The sequence below is a fragment of the Protopterus annectens genome, chromosome 9.part0 (assembly GCF_019279795.1).
Source record: "Protopterus annectens isolate FY-2018-M chromosome 9.part0, PAN1.0, whole genome shotgun sequence".
In the NCBI taxonomy this organism is placed as follows: Eukaryota; Metazoa; Chordata; order Ceratodontiformes; family Protopteridae; genus Protopterus; species Protopterus annectens.
In genome coordinates this window covers 537,236,750-537,248,905 of record NC_056743.1, presented here as the reverse complement: position 1 = coordinate 537,248,905, position 12,156 = coordinate 537,236,750, and the positions used below count along the sequence as shown (strand labels likewise).

Here is a 12,156-nt window from a genome sequence, read left to right as displayed (position 1 = left end):
TTTGATGAGAGAGTTTTTATCTTTTGGGGTTTTAATGATCCTAATTTTAGCTGTGATGCCTTTTCTTTTGTTATATAACCTGTTTACTTTTGGATTCTGTCAGGATGGTTTGTTTTTAGAGTTTGTTTTGGGCTTACTTCTGGTAGGTACATCTGCCTCAATATTACCATTGACATGGTTGTGCAGGGTTTCTATGAACATTTCCACATAGGCTGCTGTGCTGTTTTGTTGGAGGGGCTAGAAATTTTGAGAGGTTATTTCATATTAAGAAGCAGTTGGTTTTGTAATAATTCCTAACTGTTACAGGATTTCCTGAGGTTGCAGAATTGATTTTTACCCTCTGCCCTCCAGCCAGTTTATAACTTCCATACAAAACAAACTTGAAAACTGCTACAACAAAACTACAAAGTTTGTTACTAATTCATCCTCCTTTACCCATCACTGTAAAGCTCTGCATATCTTTAGCTGGCTGGAATTCCCCCTCCACCTTTTTCTACATTCAACTTCTAACACTGCATAAAATCATCAACATACCATCAATCTGCCCCCAGCTCTTACCTCTTTAATCAACATATATTTTCCTAAAAATACTCTCACCATAAATAAACCAAATAAATCTCCTGAACAAAGCCAATGCTCATACCCAGTAGCAAAAAATGGAACTCCTTACCGCTAACCACCAGAACTAATTCTAACATGTCCACCTTTACATGATCCCTAAAAGTATATTTTAGAATGTCTTGGACCTGCTCCTGTGCCATTCCTGGCCATTCTCACTGACTATACTTCATTCACCTCCTTCAACTTAAATCAGACTTCACAGCCTTCTCCAGCCTCGTGCTCCACTCCTTTTTTCCCACTACCTTACCTTATTCACTTCATCTCTGCAGACCTATCCTCCACCTCTTTCTTTTTCCTCCCTACTCACCTAAACTATCTGAAGATACCCAACCTGCACTCTTCTTATAATCTAGTTCTCTCCAATCATCTTCCTTCTTAGCTCTATAACCATAATATCAACACCTATCTCAATCTAAGACATCACTCAATACCCCCACACTGTCTCTAATCGTGTAATCCCTTTTAAATATCTTATTACAATTGTCTCAGGTCTCATTTATCACATACCAATCTATGTGACAAATAATATGACTACTAAGTTTTCACTCACATATTTTCTCCAACTCGTGTTATTGATTTTTCAGTGCACTCTACTATGAAACTTAAGTTCTATGTTTTTCTCATAAGATTTATCACTCTTATGTTTTGTAGTGTAACATAATAGTTTGTGATTTAAAATATTTGTACTTGATTTTTGAAAGATTGTGATTATGGAGCGTTTCTTCCCAGGCCTCCACCGAAAATGGGCACTTCCTGACCCAGTCGTACTTTCCCATCAGATAAATAAATAATTTTAAATGACACCACTCAGTAATCTGACCTTGCCAAACAGGTTATGACACTGGGTGGGCTGCAGTATTTTACCATATTTGTGAGTACCAGGTCCAATATGTTTGTAACTGTAGTGGGTATATGCACTATCTGATCTAGGGTGTTTTTGTTTACAAAGTACAGGAATCTCTGTGCCTGCAAATTCGGGGTCATGTAGGATTCCTAGTCTATAGAAGGGTAATTAAAGTCTCCCGTGATTATGCCATTGCATTTGATGTTGAGTGTCTCCAGTAAGATTAATTATGAGCTATTGGTCTCCTGGGACATAGAGGCTGTCACCTGTAGCTTGCTAAAATATGGTACAGGACTTTGTTTATGGTAATCTGTATGAGGATAAACTGTACCACATCATCTTGTTTAACCAACCTATTGGTATGCTTCTTATTGGTGCAAATCAATGCATTTCTACCTTAGGTTTCTGCCTATGCATTTAATGGTATAAATTTGTGGAAGGCACAGAAGCCTTACACTACTGGGGTACTGTCTTTGGCTTTAAAGTATGTCTTATAACTGCACAGATCTCTGCATTCCTTAATGTGAGGAGAGCTTGGACAGAGTGGAGCTTCTCGTTTACACTCCTGGCATTGGGCAGTAATGTTTTTAGACTCCCAAGGCTTGATTTTACTAGGTTGGGAGGTTCATTCATCAATTTGACATTAACTGAAAGGCTTTATGTGGGAGGACATTGTTTTAGCTAGTATTCTAAAGCCTAGCAGGGATTGTTGCAGACAGTAATTGGCAAAGCAGTGTGGTTTGTTAACCATATTCTCTCATGCTGACAAATATTATATCCCCTTAGAATGCTACCAAATCTAAGCCAATTAAAGTCAGTCATCTTTTGATCATATTGTGGCTTCATACTTGTTGAAGGTAAAATGCTGTTCAGTGCTACTGTTACACCAGCCTGTCACACAAAGTCTGAGAGCTCCCTAATTTCTCTCTTCATACAGTCCATGGAGGTGCATCTCAGCTCATTCACACCTACATGGACTATGAGTCATGCTGGTACCTGTGGTGCATTGATTCGAGACTGTAACTTGGTGGACCTGGCTTCTGATAAGCAAATGACTTTTATTTTCTTTTTGTCCATCCTGGAGAATGAAGATTCAGTATGTCTCACATTGTTGTTCCTTTTAAGACCTGGGTAGTGTTTTGGCTTGCCTTATGGTCTTTTTAACTGAGCCTTCACTGCAAGTGGCTCTATGTGTGCTGTTAAGTGTTGCTTTGCTGAGGATAATTTTTGCAAATGCAGTGCCTTTGAGGTCTTTGGGGTTTAGGAATAATATATTTATGTGCCTAAGTGTTAGAAATATTTCAATAAATTTACACAAATTTATTTAAACCAGAGGAGTGTGGAAGTCAAAGAAATGCACAAATGGAAATATTGATAGAAGGTAGTGGATGGTCAGCAATTAATAGTTAAGATAGGAGGAGATTCAATAAAAACAGTGATGTATAACCAGTCTGCAGGAAAGTCTCCAGGAGTAGATGGTGTTCCATTGAAAGTTTGGAGGCTAGGATGGAAGAAAGTGATAAAGATATGGAAGGGTTTGCTTAAAAGTATTTAAAAAGGAAAGGAAGAAATAGCATCCTGGAAAAAAAAGCTGTGGTGGATGGAATACCTTAAGACAGTAAATGCCAATGAGCGCCAGCTTTATATAAGCCAATTTAAGTATTACACCATGATTATAAAGTGTTTATGTCTATAATTGCTAAAAGAATTCAAAGGTGTTGCCAAAATTCAAAGAATTGCATCACTGTGGTTTTGTGGACTGGTGGCAAAAATTTGACAAGATTAATACAGCAATGATCCAGAAGGAGGCAGACAGTAAGAAAGACAAGATTAATACAGCAATGATCCAGAAGGAGGCAGACAGTAAGAAAGACAAGATTAATACAGCAATGATCCAGAAGGAGGCAGGCAGTAAGAAAGACAAGATTAATACAGCAATTATCCAGAAGGAGGCAGGCAGTAAGAAAGACAAGATTAATACAGCAATTATCCAGAAGGAGGCAGACAGTAAGAAAGAAGATTAATACAGCAATGATCCAGAAGGAGGCAGACAGTAAGAAAGAAGATTAATACAGCAATGATCCAGAAGGAGGCAGACAGTAAGAAAGAAAAGATTAATACAGCAATGATCCAGAAGGAGGTAGACAGTAAGAAAGACAAGATTAATACAGCAATGATCCAGAAGGAGGCAAACAGTAAGAAAGACAAGATTAATACAGCAATGATCCAGAAGGAGGCAGACAGTAAGAAAGACAAGATTAATACAGCAATGATCCAGAAGGAGGCAGACAGTAAGAAAGACAAGATTAATACAGCAATGATCCAGAAGGAGGCAGACAGTAAGAAAGACAAGATTAATACAGCAATGATCCAGAAGGAGGCAGACAGTAAGAAAGACAAGATTAATACAGCAATGATCCAGAAGGAGATAGACAGTAAGAAAGACAAGATTAATACAGCAATGATCCAGAAGGAGGCAGACAGTAAGAAAGAAAAAATTAATACAGCAATGATCCAGAAGGAGGCAGACAGAAAGAAAGACAAGATTAATACAGCAATGATCCAGAAGGAGGTAGACAGTAAGAAAGACAAGATTAATACAGCAATGATCCAGAATGAGGCAGACAGTAAGAAAGACAAGATTAATACAGCAATGATCCAGAAGGAGATAGACAGTAAGAAAGACAAGATTAATACAGCAATGATCCAGAAGGAGGCAGACAGTAAGAAAGAAAAAATTAATACAGCAATGATCCAGAAGGAGGCAGACAGAAAGAAAGACAAGATTAATACAGCAATGATCCAGAAGGAGGTAGACAGTAAGAAAGACAAGATTAATACAGCAATGATCCAGAAGGAGGCAGACAGTAAGAAAGACAAGATTAATACAGCAATGATCCACAATGTGGCAGACAATAAGAAAGACAAGATTAATACAGCAATGATCCAGAAGGAGGCAGACAGTAAGAAAATACTACAGATGTTGGGGGGTCTTGATGCAGAAAAAGCATTTGACAGAGTAAGCTGAGATTTTATGAGTAGAGCAATGGAAGCATTGGCATTCCTTGATACAATTATAAAGTTAATTAGGAGGATAACTTGGGATCGTTGGCAAAAATCAGAGTTTGAGAGTTCCTGTCTGATATGTTGTGTCTGAACAAAGGAAACAGGCAGGCATATTTCCCCTTTGTTATTTCCATTATATACAGAACCATTGGTAAAGAAAATAAGGGGCCTCCGAAATTCAACGATTCACTTGGTATGGTAATCAAAAAAAGTTGTCTTTTATTTCATACAGTATTATTTTGTACCTGATAAATCCAGAAAAGAAAAGGACATTACAGTGTTGTGAAACATTCTGAGACAGTCCCATGTTTTATTTCAGGATATAAAATTAATGAAGATAAATCCAGGGCTGGCTGTAAGCTATCTACCCACATGTGAATCAGTTCAGGAATACCCACATTTATGGGGACATGATTAAATGAAGTACGTAGAAGTGTGGGTTGAAAAGCATTCTGTTACGGCAGTTAAGGATAGGTAGGAAGAGATGGAAAAAAACATAATGTAAAATGCAAAAACTGAGAGACCAGAAGCTCTTTCTATGGATATGGATAGAAAGACTGAAAGCAGTAAAAACATTTTAGTCCCCTTACTTTTATGCACAGGTCAGGCATGTTTTTATCAACCAGAGTAGAAGCTGTGGATAGTAATTAATAAAGAGTTGATGGATTTCCTCTGGGGGTGGATAAAGAATCAAGTGGGGTAAGTTGATCTTTCCAATTGAACAAGGTGGTTTTGGATTACCTGATTTGAAGGGATATTTTAGAGCTGCACAATTAAGGCTCTTATGCCTAACACAAGCTGAAAGCTACAGTTTGAAGTGGAAAGGGATGATGACAAAGTATGGCAAAAATTCAGAAAATAAAGAGACATGGAATTTTAATGCAGCTCCATAAGGAGAATAACAGCAGTCATACAGGATATTATAGTCATAAAATAGCATTAAGTATTCCAAGAACTAAGCCAATAAAGTAATAGAGAAAGGATATTCTGCGATTGAGATGACTGCAATTAGAGGTACAGAGAATAATCAAGAGGACGCTGGAATTTACTGGAGCAAACTGGCAATGGAACTGAGGTAATGGTAACAAATAATTAGAGAGGGAGAGGTATTACAATGAGAAGAGGTCAAGAAGACATCTGGACTACTAGCTAGAGACTGCCTTCCAAATCAGGGATTGATTTCGGAGGAAAGGTAAATATAAAGGGCTAGGTGAATTCTAAGTGAAAAACCTGCTCTGATACAGTTTCTAGTTGAATCTAAAACCGACGCTGCTGTTTAAAAAAGGATAATCAGTAGAGCATATATAATATTACAAGATAACTATAGGAATAAAAATAGAAAACATTGGGAAGAGAGAGTGGATAAGCAATTCATGAAGAAACGATGTATGTATGTATGTATGTATGTATGCATGGCACCCAAATATGCAGCAACGTCTAGAAGATTTAGGATTTTTGCTTAGAAGTGTCTGCATAAGTATTTTTATACCATAAGCATACTTCATAGAATTTTTTTTGTCAGGTATTTGGCAAATGTTGGAGGTGTAATGGGGAAAAGAGGTAACTGAAAACATATGTTTGGGAGTGTAATGAGTTGGCAGACTTTAAAAATTCCCTACAGACAACACTGTCAGACAACTAGTGTGAGCAAATGGGTCTAACTAAAGGAATGACTTTTGTGAACTGGGATAGATGATCTGAATTACCAAAAAATTGTAAAGCCTTGTTAAGTTTAAGTCTAGTGATCGCCGAAAAACAATTACTAGAAAATAGAAATTTAAGTCTAAACCAACTGTATTTATAACAGAGATAAACATCTGGAAGCGGGATATTTAGAAAAAGGTAGGATCAGATTAGATAGAAGAAAATAGAAATTGTGGGAATACATGCAGAAAAATGTTTTAGAAGAAGAATGAGGTTTAAGGGAATTCAGGAAGTCACTGTCTGTAATGTATGGTTGATTATATTGTACAGAAGAATATGTGTGATGTATAATGTTTGTAACTGTCAGCATGTTAATATGTTTTATTTTTTATATAAATTTAAGTTTGCTTATGTCACAAATGATAATGTAATAAAAGTGTTTTAAAAACAGGACATTTTTCAAGAGCCGCACTGATTGGATGGGTAGGCGCTAAGTATTTGTTTCTTTAGAAACCAATGGGAGGGAAGGCGTATTTAAATGGCTTATACAACTGACAGTAGCAGTAAAAGGGGAAGGGGGCTTTAGTAGTCAGATTACCATAAGGGGCAGAAATAGAGGCACTGGCTGTTTAAAGCTACAGCAGCAAAAGGGAGGGAGGGGTAGATGAAAGCACAGAAAAAGAGATAAGAGATTGGCTTATCTGATGCAGCACTACTCATTAGCTAATTTTTTTGTTTAATGATTTATTTATTTATTTATGCACATTTGTTTACCGGGAAATTCTGACTGGATGCAGGTCCAAAGCTCCACATCATGTACATGATAGAGATACAAAGTTGCAGCAATAGTAAACAGCATTACAGGTTGTTGGCTTTAATACAATAACAAGATATTGATTATCAAAAGTATATACAGAAAATGTTGCAAGTTAAGATAGTTTCTTGTCATTTATAATATTAGTAACAATGTTGTCAGACAAGATGTTAAAGTATGTAAAGACAACTAGCTATTTCTGACAGTGGTTAGTAGTGGCGGTAGTATAGTTGGGTTAAGAGTCTAGGTGTGGGGGGGTAAGGGTGGGGGTGTTAGTCTGGATTAGAACAAGGACAAACCCAGTGCAAATTTAAGTGGAATTTGAGTGCAGTCTTGAAAAGGCTTCTGGAAGGTAGAGTAGTTATAGAGGGTGGAAGATTGTTCCAAAGTTTAGATATGGTACATGAAAATATGGCTTCTCCTGCTGAGTTTTTGGGTTTGATCACAGTGAGTTGATTTTTGTTGCTTGATCTTAGGGACCTAGTGGGGTGATAGGGTTGGAGAAGTGTTTTAAGGAAAGGGATGTTAAGGGGGTGGTTAATAAGTTTATGAGCGAGGGTGAGTTGATTAAAGTGAAGGAGTTGTGGGAGTTCTAGCCAGTTTAGTTCTTTAAGGGAGATACAATGATGGCTAAGGTAGGATACTCCAGTGGCAAATTTAGCAATTTTGTTGTAACAAGCATCCAGCTTGTGTAGGTCTGTCTGTCTAAGGTTGGTAAGTATCGGGGATGCATAGAGAAGGGTGGAGATTAGCTGGGAATTTGCTGTGGAGATTCTAGCTGCCTTGTTTAGGAATTGGCGGCTTTAATATAATACACCAAGTTTCTTGTGAACTTTCTCTATTGTGAGAGATATGTGGGTGTCAAATCTAAGTTTGTTGCCTATTTCCACACCAAGTAATTTTGTGTGTTCTGATGAAGAGATGATGGTATTATCTTTGGCAAGAATGTTGAAGTGGGGTGTGTTTTGGCTGGCTTTGGAAGGTTGGAACAGGAAAAGTTTGCCTTACTTGGGTTGAGTAGGAGCTGAGCATTGGATAGCCAGCTTTCTACAGAAGAGAATGATTCCTGTGTGATTTGTTGTAGTTCTGGTATAGTGGGGGAAGAGCAGATGAGAGTAGAGTCATCTGTGTACTGTATAAGAGATGCTTGTGTGGTGGCAGTATGTAGGTTGTTAGTGAAAAGTGAGAAAAGGAGAGGGCCAAGGATAGACCCTTGGGGAACTCCGAGAGTATCTGGTAGGTGAGGTGATGTGTTATTGTCCCAGATTACTGATTGCTGGCATCCATGTAGATAGCTGTGGAACCAGTTGCAGGCTGATTGTGAGAAGGAGAGGTTGGGGAGAGTAGTGAGTAGTAGCTCATGAGATACCATGTCAAATGCCTTTGAGAGATCTAGAAATATGGCAGTAGAGAAGAGGCCATTGTTTTTGTGATGAAGTATAGTGCTGGTGAAGGAGAGCAGGGAGGTAGTTGGAGACTTGGGTGTTAATACATTTTTCAAGTATCTTGGAGAGAGGGGAGAGGATAGCAATGGGGCGGTAATTCGAGAGGTCAGTAGAGGGGGGTGCCTTTGTGGACGGGAATGATGTGGGATATTTTCCATATCTAGGAAACATAGCCTTCTGTTATGGAATGGTTGATTAGAATTGAAATTGGGTAGGCTAGAGTATCAGATGCAATTTTCAAGTATTCAGAGGGGAGGTTGTCAGCTGCGAGTTTGGTGGGTTTAAGTTTTGACAATAGTCTTTTTATGTTGGAGGTAAGTACTGAGGTGAAGAAGAAAAGAGGAGTGGGGGGTTTAGGATTAGGAGTTGGGGGGCTGTTGTAGAGATGTGTTGTTTGTTTAGAGATGATATGGTTTCAGTGAAGTGTTTTTTGAAGGATTCAGCAATACTGCTGAAGGAGGGGGGATGGACAGCTGGGGGGTATCAACCTTCCCTGGGTGGAGGATATTTTATATGCTTTTTGGTTTTATTGTGCAGTTCAAGGAATAATTGCCTATCTGAGTTGTTTTTTGTTAGTCACCAGTGCTCCCAGGCCTTACCTCTGGATTTCATTAGGGTTCTGGTGGTCTTTTGTAATCATGGGGCACACCTGGATCTGACTTTGGCACTTCTTACATGAGCATGGGTGTTTAGGATGGAGAGGAAGGTACTGTTGAAGAAGTGGACAGCCTCATCTACGTTGAGGTATTTTAGTGGTGACCAGTTAATTTTTTGCAGGGAGGAGATGAAGGAGTTGGAGTTGAAGTTGGACTTGTTCCGTATTTGCCTGTGGATAATGGGCTTCAGACTGTGTCGTGCCAAATTAGGAAAATGGGGGAGTGGTCACTAAGACTGTCAGGTAAGCAGCCTGCTAGGTAAGAGTGAGGGGCTTTGTTGACTAGGATCCAGTCAAGTAAGGTATGATTGTTAGGGTTTTTGTTGATTTGGGTAGGGGATTGAATGAGTTGAGTGAACCCATGGAGATTAAGGTGAATGGTTGGGAGACTGTTATTGCAGGATAGCCAGTTGATGTTAAAGTCACAGAGAATGATGGTTTCCTGGGGTAGAGATAGAGTAGCCCAGCTCAGGAGATTTTCTAGGTGTGCAATATTTTGCCCTGGTGGGAAATGGCCTCCTGTGATATTGATTGTTTTGTTTGGGTTTAGTTTGAGATTGGCATAAATGATTTCTTCATTGTTGCAGTGAGGGGAAGATGAGTTCAGGAGGGGAATATTGAGGTGGTGTTTAAATGTCAATGCTACACCACCTCCTTTTTTGAACAGTCTGTGCGAAGGATGTTGTATTCAGGTGGAAGTATTTCCTCACTTTTGATTTGAGTTTTGAGCCAGGTTTCATTTAGGAAAAGAATATCTGGGGAATATATGCTTATGCTGGTGTGTAGTTCTTGGATTTTATTGCATATGCTTCTGATGTTTAGAGACATTATAAGTCCATCTGTTGTCTTCTTGTTGGCTAGGACTTGAGTTGTGGGAGGGTTGCTTGGACTAGGGTTTGTGGTTGGGTTGGATTTGGGTGGACCAGGGTTTGGATGGATGTCTCCAGTGAGGGCTAGTTTATAGAGGGTGTTTAGGATATGTTTTATATACATTGTAACTTGCTTATGGTATCTTAGGGATATTTTATTTTTGTGTGTGTTTGGTGATTGGTAATGGAGTGTGTGTACTGGGAGGATGGTTTTGGTGGCAGGGGTTGTGTAGTTATAGTGTAAATGTTTGAGGGAGGGTGTTGAGAGAGTACAGTGGAAGTTACTGGGGCATGTGACTGTGGAGCCTTGGTAGGATGTAATGTGAGCTAGAACTACGCAAGTTAGGATTGTTATTATATTAGGTAGTAGCATGATTGTGTTGGATGTAGGAGGAGGTGGTGAGTAGTGGTGTAGCCTAATTGCTGGCAACTGGAGGTGGGGCTAAGGCTAAGAATACATGTAGAGGTACTCGGGGTGGGTGGAAATTGGGGGCATGGATGGGAGCAAAGTGAGAGTAGCGAACAGAGTAGGCTGGAACCCCCCCCCCCCCAGCTAAATATTGTAGGGTAAGTGTCTAAATAGCCAAATTGTTAGGAGTTATTAATATCTAGTAGGGAAAAATAATCTATAGACCTGATTTCAGCTGTGTCCTTTCTAGGTAGATACCTAGTTTGAAGCAGACAAAAAGTGGCAGTTTAAGTACCTTTTTGCCTCTATTTTACAAGTGGGCAATTCCAGTGTATCTACTAGGTTACCTTTTTTCGCCTAGAGCTTTATCTTGGATTACTGATAACTAAAAAGAAAAAGTTAACTGGGGAAGGTATTTACAGCAGATGGGGTGGGGGTGCAGCTGCTGTCCCCAGCCGTGTGGGTAGAGTCATTTATTTCTGTTTTAGACCAGGTACTTTCTACAGTAGCATGCTAAGAAGGAAACGTAGCTAGACACCTACAGTAACCTATCTTCTTCTTGAGTCCTTGTGGCTGGTTTCTCCACTGCACATGTGGCCAATGGTGAAGGATTCAGCAAGTGGGGGACTGAGAGAGAACCCATTCACAGGGACAGTGGTCACTAAATGAAAAGAAGGAGACAAAAACAATTATTACGTTAAGGTCTCTGAAAGGGGAATGAGAGAGAAGTGCTGTAAAAAGTAACTGACATAATAAATTATCACCCAGGCAGGAAGGGTATTGAGTTTAAGAGTAGCAGCACATTAAACTAGTTACACAGGTACAAAGTGTTTAGTAAAAAAGGCTCAGGCAACTGTTATGCATTCGCATATGAAGCCCTTGACATAAAAAAGACATTGGTCCCAGAGTAGACAGGCCACAACAGCCAACACTAACTAAAACATAGTGATATATAGAATTAAGGATCCTAGAGCAAATCAGTCAGCAAGTAGATCTGTAACAAATCAGTTCAGACTAGTTACTCTGCCTGAAAATTCCAAGCCACACTCCCTCTGTAGCTAACTGCTGAGGCCTACTTGACTAGTTTTAAGAAAGCCGATTTACCTAAGGAATAAAATTAATTTGCTTACAGTTAACAGAAAAATTAACTGTTGCAAGACAGAGATTAACTTAATTTGTGTCAACCTTGCTGTTCATTTACATGGGGCATAGACATATAAATGCATACTGCGTTTAGAACACTACAGTGAACGACCACAACTCATAGCCAAGTATGATGATAGTCCATAGCTACGTACAAAAGACTTCTTGTGTTGTTGAATGGTGCGCAGGAGCACATACCACACTATGGTGTCCTGAATATTCCTTTACACATGATGAGGAAGTTCTTTGCACTATCATAGTACTAAATGGATCATCAGGGAATGGTAACATAGTAAGGTATAGTGTACGTTACTATGTCGCTATGTGTAACTGCTTAGTAAGTTATAGTGTACATTACTATGTCGCTATGTGCGACTGCTCAGTAAGGTATAGTGTACTTACCCAAGCCACATGTTCAGTGATTCATAAAAACACTTCACTGCTTACCCATAAGGAGCTATTCAAGGGACATTACCATAATGTGGTAATGAGTCATTTGGTAATGTGCAATCTCCCATTGACAGGAGATGACCACCATTGCTCTGGGAGGGAATAACAAATATAGCTGTGGTAGCATGTTTATATTTACCACAGCAAACACCATGACTGATAGGAATTTTCTTAATTTGCAACAGAAAAAAATGAG

General features: G+C 39.1%; 1 protein-coding gene across 1 annotated transcript in view; it reads left to right on the top strand.

Moving 5' to 3' along the window:
* Positions 1-12,156, top strand: part of UNC5D (unc-5 netrin receptor D) — a 3,101,373-nt gene that overhangs the window by 2,991,385 nt on the left and 97,832 nt on the right. The gene's annotated exons all lie outside the window — the stretch shown is intronic.